The sequence below is a fragment of the Pelobates fuscus genome, chromosome 6 (genome assembly GCF_036172605.1).
Source record: "Pelobates fuscus isolate aPelFus1 chromosome 6, aPelFus1.pri, whole genome shotgun sequence".
NCBI lineage: Eukaryota > Metazoa > Chordata > Amphibia > Anura > Pelobatidae > Pelobates > Pelobates fuscus.
This window is the reverse complement of record NC_086322.1, coordinates 8,117,978-8,126,915: the sequence shown is the minus strand read 5'-3', so window position 1 is coordinate 8,126,915 and position 8,938 is coordinate 8,117,978. Positions and strand designations below refer to the sequence as shown.

Below are 8,938 nucleotides of genomic sequence, written 5' to 3'. Positions count from 1 at the left end.
TAGAAAAATATCCCAGTATTCGTAAAGATTCATGCTACCTTTGCATTAAACTGCTATTAATGAAGAGACACCTGCGTAACATTGAACAATATATGGTACTGTTTCAATGGGAGCAGCTAGCACAGGCGCTTGTGTGAGAGCATCTTTTAACAGATTTAACTCTTTTCAACTTCCCCTGTCCAGATGATCTTATCTTTTATATTTTAGCATATTGCATAAGGGTTTGCTATCCCTGCCATATCATATATAAATTCTCTGCTAACATTTATCAAGCTTAAACATTTCTGTAGATGATACACTGTCATTGGCCTTGGCAATTGCTGCAATGCTTTAACCCTTGCTGTACATGGCGTTTTACATTCTGGATCTATATTAACTCCTAGGAAAGTAAATCTTTCCTTCAAGATCTGCACTTTGAATGTGTTCAGTTTTAACCCATTATCTGCCAGTGTTTGACAAATATCACACAGTATCTGCTCATGCTCTTCCCTTGTTACTGTTTGAACTTAACAGATAATCAATATATTGCAAAATCTTGTTCCCGTACCCCAGGGGTTCCAATACTTGAGCCATTGCTTTATGAAAGTAAGCTGGTGAGGATTGGAAGCCCTGTAGCAACACCTGGAACAGATATTGATGATTTTTAAAGGTAAAAGCCTAGCAATACTAGCTATCTGGATTGAATGGTATAGAAAAGAACACATTGACTATATCCAATACAGAAAGTACTTAACATTAGCATCTATTTGCGCCATGATATCTGATGAGATTTACTTATTCACCACATACGTGTCTACAATTAAACCATAAGTGCCATTGGCTTGATTATTAGCCAAATGGTGACTTACATTTGGAATTACCCACTCTCAACACTCCTTGAGATACCAATGCTTTTATCACCTGATTCACACCTTCTTCTTATTCTTTGGGATCTTATATTGTTTAACTGCAGGGGGTCTAGAACTACAATTACAACTTGCAAATTCACTATCCCACACTCTTGTTTAGACTTAGAGCACACTGTGGGGTATTTAGTTTTAAGATATGGTATAACCTCATCATCTTGTTGTATAGAAGGTGACACTTCACTCTGTTTTACAGTTATATCATGACTAAACTATCTTAAATTATTAGGTTTAACCACTCAACCTATTTTGCTCTCACCTAAAGCTTGCCATAAAACCAAATTTAATAAATCCACATACAACTTTTTTCATTGATAACATCCATTCCCATAATAGTATAGTGTGAGGAGAGGTCGACCCATAAGTCACAATTTATTTTACCTCCTTCAAACTCAACGTCATTATCATTGGATAGAATTGCAAGTGCATTTGTTCAATTAAAAACTTAGAAGGGATTTGTTGATATGCTTAAATTTTTAAAGGCAAGCGTGTTTTATTAGAGTCATTCCTGCTCCTGTTTCTAATAAAACTCTGTTATTTTTCCCTCTAGTCTTCCATAAATATATGGTCGCCCATCTTCACTTTGTTATCAGCAAGATAGATCTGATAATAGCTAGGGGTTTCACATCCCTATTTATTGGTGAGTTTAGGCAGATTTTACTTGTCGATTTGTGACACCTTTCTTTCAATGGCACTTAACATCAGTATACACTCTTCACATGAATTTGATATGTGAGGGGGGGTTGGTTGAAGATGTATGCTCTGTTTTTACAGCTGCCACTCTCTGTAGATTCTTATGGTCTGGGAAATTCAATTTTCTTTCCCTTTCACTGGGTAAGTTTTTTCTTCATATTTAGGACAATATCTCCTAACATGACCTTATTGGTTGCAATTATAGCATACCATAGAATTACTCTAATAAAACCCTATAATATCTATCTTGGGGTGTGGCCAAATAGTTTTTAGTACCCTGGTAATTTTGTTAATTTTGTGGTCTTTCCTTAAACCTCACTCTAAAATTACCATATTCAATTAATAACCTCATTTCTCCTTCTACCTTCTTCACTAGACACAATTTTAATAGGGGCCAGTCCTGCTGAAGTATCCCTAGACAAAAGTGTGTCTGTGCAACATTTTAGTTATTCCTGTGTTTTTCCTTTTTAACAATTGCAAGGATTTCATAATTTTCATAGCAGCAAAATCTCTTAATCTAGCTCATTTGGTTACCCTGATATTATAGAGACATATTCACTAACACTCTGCCTATGTTACTCTTTAGACATAGTAGACTGTTTTGTGTCAGTAATCAAATTCCATGCCTTATTCCTTAAATTAGCACAAACATGTATATCATAATTTTCTCCATTTAAATTAATCAAAAATAGAAAATTCTAAACTATTCAAACCAGTTTCACACTGTACAACCATTAGCAATATATTTGGAAACAATCCCTGCAACTAAACTCTGGGCTTTTCACATTCCTTATCCTCTAACACATCAATGAGTTAATTTTTAACCCCTTTACTTAATGAGGCTGGCAGCCAGATCAAACGACATCTGGTGGCTACCACATCACTAAATTTTTGTTTATTCATTTCACCTTCAAAAACACTCATATTGTAAAAAGGTCCTCTCTGCTCATCATATTTAGACACATTTTTAATCAATCTGGCTAATCTGAGAGTATCCATCTGACCCTTTTTCTTGCACAATTTCCCCATTTTCCTATATCTTTTCTTCTCTTCTGCCCTTTTCACACAACTTCTACTTTAATCCAAATCTTTCAGATTTTTCCACAAAATATCTGTAACATTCCCCAGACTAGCAATTTTTGCAAATTGTCAAGATTAGTAACAAAGTCTAATCTTGGACATGTGAGACATTGTTTTATGGGTTCTATTTAACAGATCAGTCTGATTCTTAAGCATTTCTTTCATTATATTAAAATCTTAATTTCCTTGACATTACTTAAACCTTTCAACAACTGCCGAGAGTCTGAGTTTTTGTTTCAACTAATGTTGCATCCAATGCACTCTCAAAAGAGAGCCATGGGGGGCGATTTCCTTCTTTTAACACTTTTAAGGAGATTTACAGTTTAGCTAGAGGCTAGGTAAATTACTAGACCTTGCAACAACACATATATTTTTCAATTGTTTTTAACAACACATTTCTTTTTTGTTTCGATGTATTACAAACATAACAATTACTGGTCTTTTTAAGTTGACACCATTCCTTTATAGAATCTTTAGTTTCCAGAAAGCCTTTTGCCAGTAATGCAACTTTTTCTTTCCCTTTTAACCACATTGCTTTGCTCAATACCAGTTAATCTGTCTAACCATTTCAATACACAATAGCGTTTTCAGGATTAACTCTTTTACAGACAGATCCTGTTACATTTGACAGCAGTCTTTTGCTGCCAATCCATAATTAACTAAACAGTTAATACAATTTGTTTCAATATACATATGAGCAACTTCTACAGACATGTTAAAGACACATACCCTTGAAGTATTTGATTTCCACAGGTGTGCGCATCATCTGATGGAAGAATACTTTTTGGAATATGTAGTTATTTCTTGAGAATCCTCCGAAATGCCATCTTCGATCTGCAATTCGTCATAACATTTATTTCTTCATAAATAAAGTATGGATAAAAGGATACAGATTGTCCTCTCAATTATTATCGTCATATTCTTCCGTCAGTACTGAGCATATTTTATTTCCACGTTCGAACGGTTTTTCCCCCTGCGCAACTCTATTTTCGCATAGTAAAACTGAATGTTTAAATAAAGGATTTTTGGGATGCCATCCTGCTGTATCAGTCAATTGTGTTTCTCCTGTTTCAAGCCGGGTACTAAAGCTTTTTTCTTCAGGGAACAATTTCAACTTTTCTTCAGTGATTTTCTTATCTTCTTCTAGTAATCTTCTTGTAGCTTGTAGCAGTCATAATTCAGGCTTAATTCAAAAGTTTGCTGTTGTTGGTGCCCGCATTCTCCACCATTAAATGTAGGAAATTGGCATTCCGTGAAATCTTTGTTTGTCACATATCAGTTTTCATAACAATCGAATCAAATATCTTGCAGTTAACTTATGTTTATTCAAACATAACAATCCATCTGGTAATAACAAATGTCTTTAACATTCTTTGTCCAATACAGAGAGCAATTTTCCAGTTGTTATCCATTTTTGATGTTAAAGGTATTGGCCACGAATTCTAAACTACAATTAGTTTTATGGGTTTAAAATTCAGTTACAGAGGGGAGTATACATAAGATTGCCTTACTTTAAAATAAGTGGCTATCTTAGAAAAAGGGGAGTTACTTAGCATCATTTGAAATCTATGATTAAAGTCATACGTTATATTTGGCGGCAAGATATGTGAGACAAAGAACTTCTATATACATGATGTAATGAATAATTGCCTGTAGAAATGTGAGTCTTCAAAGGAATTCAGGCTTTCAAGGCTAGGTCAAAGGTTACTATAAACAAGCCCTTCAACATCACTCTTAAAGTGAACCAGATGTGGTCTCCATTCCTATACAATGAAAGTCTGTAATACTCTATAGGCCAAGGTATGGCTTCTCAATTTCAGTGTTCTTGAAGCAATCCGAATAAAACTTATAATATTTATATCAACACATTAAATACATTTAAAGTACATAATAATATTTTTCATGAAGGATTTAACTTTCTTTCTCATATTCTGCATGCTATCACCATGTTGAAAATAAAGTAAAGATGTGCAGAGGAGAAATTAATTATAAATAGTCTTGTGCAAAATAATGTTTGGGGAGGTTGGCCTGGTTCCATAACTTGAATCCACAGCCGAACGTAACGACTGCCTTGAATTTACCTTTACAGTTTTATTCATCGATACATTCAGGCGTGTACTGGAAGGAATTTGATTCAAACCTACCCTCTCCAACACATATTTGCACATGTCTAAGTATGAATAAAAATAGAATTCCGTATGTCAAAACATATATTTTTTTCCCCTTTGTTTGTTGTTAACAAAGATTTTGCAGTCTTAAGAAAGACTTTGCAGTCTTAAAAGCGTCATCTGAGCAGTTAGGACTTGCATTAATGACTTACGATAAACCATTGATTTTAAATGGTTGATAATGAAAACAACACATTTTTTATGATTTCTCTCATACAATTCTAAGTAAAAGCTAAACTTGTATTAATATAAGATGTTAGCTTTGAAAGGTGATATCAGAAGCACCAGGAAATATATATATTGATGGTGGCATGCCAACATCTTCTCTGTGGAGCACTTGAAGGGTTTTGCTACAAATGATTTTTGCTGACTATATTAAACACAGTTGGAAGCTACGTGTTTCAAAAGGAAAACACCAATTGCTTGGGCTCGTCCGGGATTTGAACCCGGGACCTCTCGCACCCAAAGCGAGAATCATACCCCTAGACCAACGAGCCATTACATTAGTTGGGTTTTAGGAAAAAAATTGCCAGACTAACGCGCCAGACAGCGTTTGTGTTCTCAAAATAGAAACAAAGTTTTCGTTTTGAAGTGAGGATTTTAAATTTCCTCAATAGGATCTGTTTTTCCAATATCATTTTCATTGTATGGGTAAATTAACAGTTGAGGTTTATGTACGATGGTGATAAATCATATTGACAGTTGTCAAAGTTGAGTCTGTTTCTGGTCAAATTGCTGGGGAAGACTTAAAATGTCCATTCATTTCTTAATTGTTTATGAGGGCTTTGTTGGTTTAGGAGAAATTTGTGGTTCAAATATATGTTGGAAAAGCACATGAAGGATTTAACTTTCTTTCTCATATTCTGCATGCTATCACCATGTTGAAAATAAAGTAAAGATGTGCAGAGGAGAAATTAATTATAAATAGTCTTGTGCAAAATAATGTTTGGGGAGGTTGGCCTGGTTCCATAACTTGAATCCACAGCCGAACGTAACGACTGCCTTGAATTTACCTTTACAGTTTTATTCATCGATACATTCAGGCGTGTACTGGAAGGAATTTGATTCAAACCTACCCTCTCCAACACATATTTGCACATGTCTAAGTATGAATAAAAATAGAATTCCGTATGTCAAAACATATATTTTTTCCCCTTTGTTTGTTGTTAACAAAGATTTTGCAGTCTTAAGAAAGACTTTGCAGTCTTAAAAGCGTCATCTGAGCAGTTAGGACTTGCATTAATGACTTACGATAAACCATTGATTTTAAATGGTTGATAATGAAAACAACACATTTTTTATGATTTCTCTCATACAATTCTAAGTAAAAGCTAAACTTGTATTAATATAAGATGTTAGCTTTGAAAGGTGATATCAGAAGCACCAGGAAATATATATATTGATGGTGGCATGCCAACATCTTCTCTGTGGAGCACTTGAAGGGTTTTGCTACAAATGATTTTTGCTGACTATATTAAACACAGTTGGAAGCTACGTGTTTCAAAAGAAAAACACCAATTGCTTGGGCTCGTCCGGGATTTAAACCCGGGACCTCTCGCACCCAAAGCGAGAATCACACCCCTAGACCAACGAGCCATTACATTAGTTGGGTTTTAGGAAAAAAATTGCCAGACTAACGCGCCAGACAGCGTTTGTGTTCTCAAAATAGAAACAAAGTTTTCGTTTTGAAGTGAGGATTTTAAATTTCCTCAATAGGATCTGTTTTTCCAATATCATTTTCATTGTATGGGTAAATTAACAGTTGAGGTTTATGTACGATGGTGATAAATCATATTGACAGTTGTCAAAGTTGAGTCTGTTTCTGGTCAAATTGCTGGGGAAGACTTAAAATTTCCATTCATTTCTTAATTGTTTATGAGGGCTTTGTTGGTTTAGGAGAAATTTGTGGTTCAAATATATGTTGGAAAAGCACATGAAGGATTCAACTTTCTTTCTCATATTCTGCATGCTATCACCATGTTGAAAATAAAGTAAAGATGTGCAGAGGAGAAATTAATTATAAATAGTCTTGTGCAAAATAATGTTTGGGGAGGTTGGCCTGGTTCCATAACTTGAATCCACAGCCGAACGTAACGACTGCCTTGAATTTACCTTTACAGTTTTATTCATCGATACATTCAGGCGTGTACTGGAAGGAATTTGATTCAAACCTACCCTCTCCAACACATATTTGCACATGTCTAAGTATGAATAAAAATAGAATTCCGTATGTCAAAACATATATTTTTTTCCCCTTTGTTTGTTGTTAACAAAGATTTTGCAGTCTTAAGAAAGACTTTGCAGTCTTAAAAGCGTCATCTGAGCAGTTAGGACTTGCATTAATGACTTACGATAAACCATTGATTTTAAATGGTTGATAATGAAAACAACACATTTTTTATGATTTCTCTCATACAATTCTAAGTAAAAGCTAAACTTGTATTAATATAAGATGTTAGCTTTGAAAGGTGATATCAGAAGCACCAGGAAATATATATATTGATGGTGGCATGCCAACATCTTCTCTGTGGAGCACTTGAAGGGTTTTGCTACAAATGATTTTTGCTGACTATATTAAACACAGTTGGAAGCTACGTGTTTCAAAAGAAAAACACCAATTGCTTGGGCTTGTCCGGGATTTAAACCTGGGACCTCTCGCACCCAAAGCGAGAATCATACCCCTAGACCAACGAGCCATTACATTAGTTGGGTTTTAGGAAAAAAATTGCCAGACTAACGCGCCAGACAGCGTTTGTGTTCTCAAAATAGAAACAAAGTTTTCGTTTTGAAGTGAGGATTTTAAATTTCCTCAATAGGATCTGTTTTTCCAATATCATTTTCATTGTATGGGTAAATTAACAGTTGAGGTTTATGTACGATGGTGATAAATCATATTGACAGTTGTCAAAGTTGAGTCTGTTTCTGGTCAAATTGCTGGGGAAGACTTAAAATGTCCATTCATTTCTTAATTGTTCATGAGGGCTTTGTTGGTTTAGGAGAAATTTGTGGTTCAAATATATGTTGGAAAAGCACATGAAGGATTCAACTTTCTTTCTCATATTCTGCATGCTATCACCATGTTGAAAATAAAGTAAAGATGTGCAGAGGAGAAATTAATTATAAATAGTCTTGTGCAAAATAATGTTTGGGGAGGTTGGCCTGGTTCCATAACTTGAATCCACAGCCGAACGTAACGACTGCCTTGAATTTACCTTCACAGTTTTATTCATCGATACATTCAGGCGTGTACTGGAAGGAATTTGATTCAAACCTACCCTCTCCAACACATATTTGCACATGTCTAAGTATGAATAAAAATAGAATTCCGTATGTCAAAACATATATTTTTTTCCCCTTTGTTTGTTGTTAACAAAGATTTTGCAGTCTTAAGAAAGACTTTGCAGTCTTAAAAGCGTCATCTGAGCAGTTAGGACTTGCATTAATGACTTACGATAAACCATTGATTTTAAATGGTTGATAATGAAAACAACACATTTTTTATGATTTCTCTCATACAATTCTAAGTAAAAGCTAAACTTGTATTAATATAAGATGTTAGCTTTGAAAGGTGATATCAGAAGCACCAGGAAATATATATATTGATGGTGGCATGCCAACATCTTCTCTGTGGAGCACTTGAAGGGTTTTGCTACAAATTATTTTTGCTGACTATATTAAACACAGTTGGAAGCTACGTGTTTCAAAAGAAAAACACCAATTGCTTGGGCTCGTCCGGGATTTGAACCCGGGACCTCTTGCACCCAAAGCGAGAATCATACCCCTAGACCAACGAGCCATTACATTAGTTGGGTTTTAGGAAAAAAATTGCCAGACTAACGCGCCAGACAGCGTTTGTGTTCTCAAAATAGAAACAAAGTTTTCGTTTTGAAGTGAGGATTTTAAATTTCCTCAATAGGATCTGTTTTTCCAATATCATTTTCATTGTATGGGTAAATTAACAGTTGAGGTTTATGTACGATGGTGATAAATCATATTGACAGTTGTCAAAGTTGAGTCTGTTTCTGGTCAAATTGCTGGGGAAGACTTAAAATGTCCATTCATTTCTTAATTGTTTATGAGGGCTTTGTTGGT

General features: G+C 34.8%; 1 non-coding gene across 1 annotated transcript; it reads right to left on the bottom strand.

Annotated features, from left to right (window-relative positions):
- Positions 1–5,271: 5,271 nt before the first annotated feature.
- On the bottom strand, positions 5,272–5,343 carry TRNAP-UGG (transfer RNA proline (anticodon UGG)). The gene has a single exon. It is a non-coding gene; the product is annotated as a tRNA-Pro (tRNA).
- Positions 5,344–8,938: the final 3,595 nt, after the last annotated feature.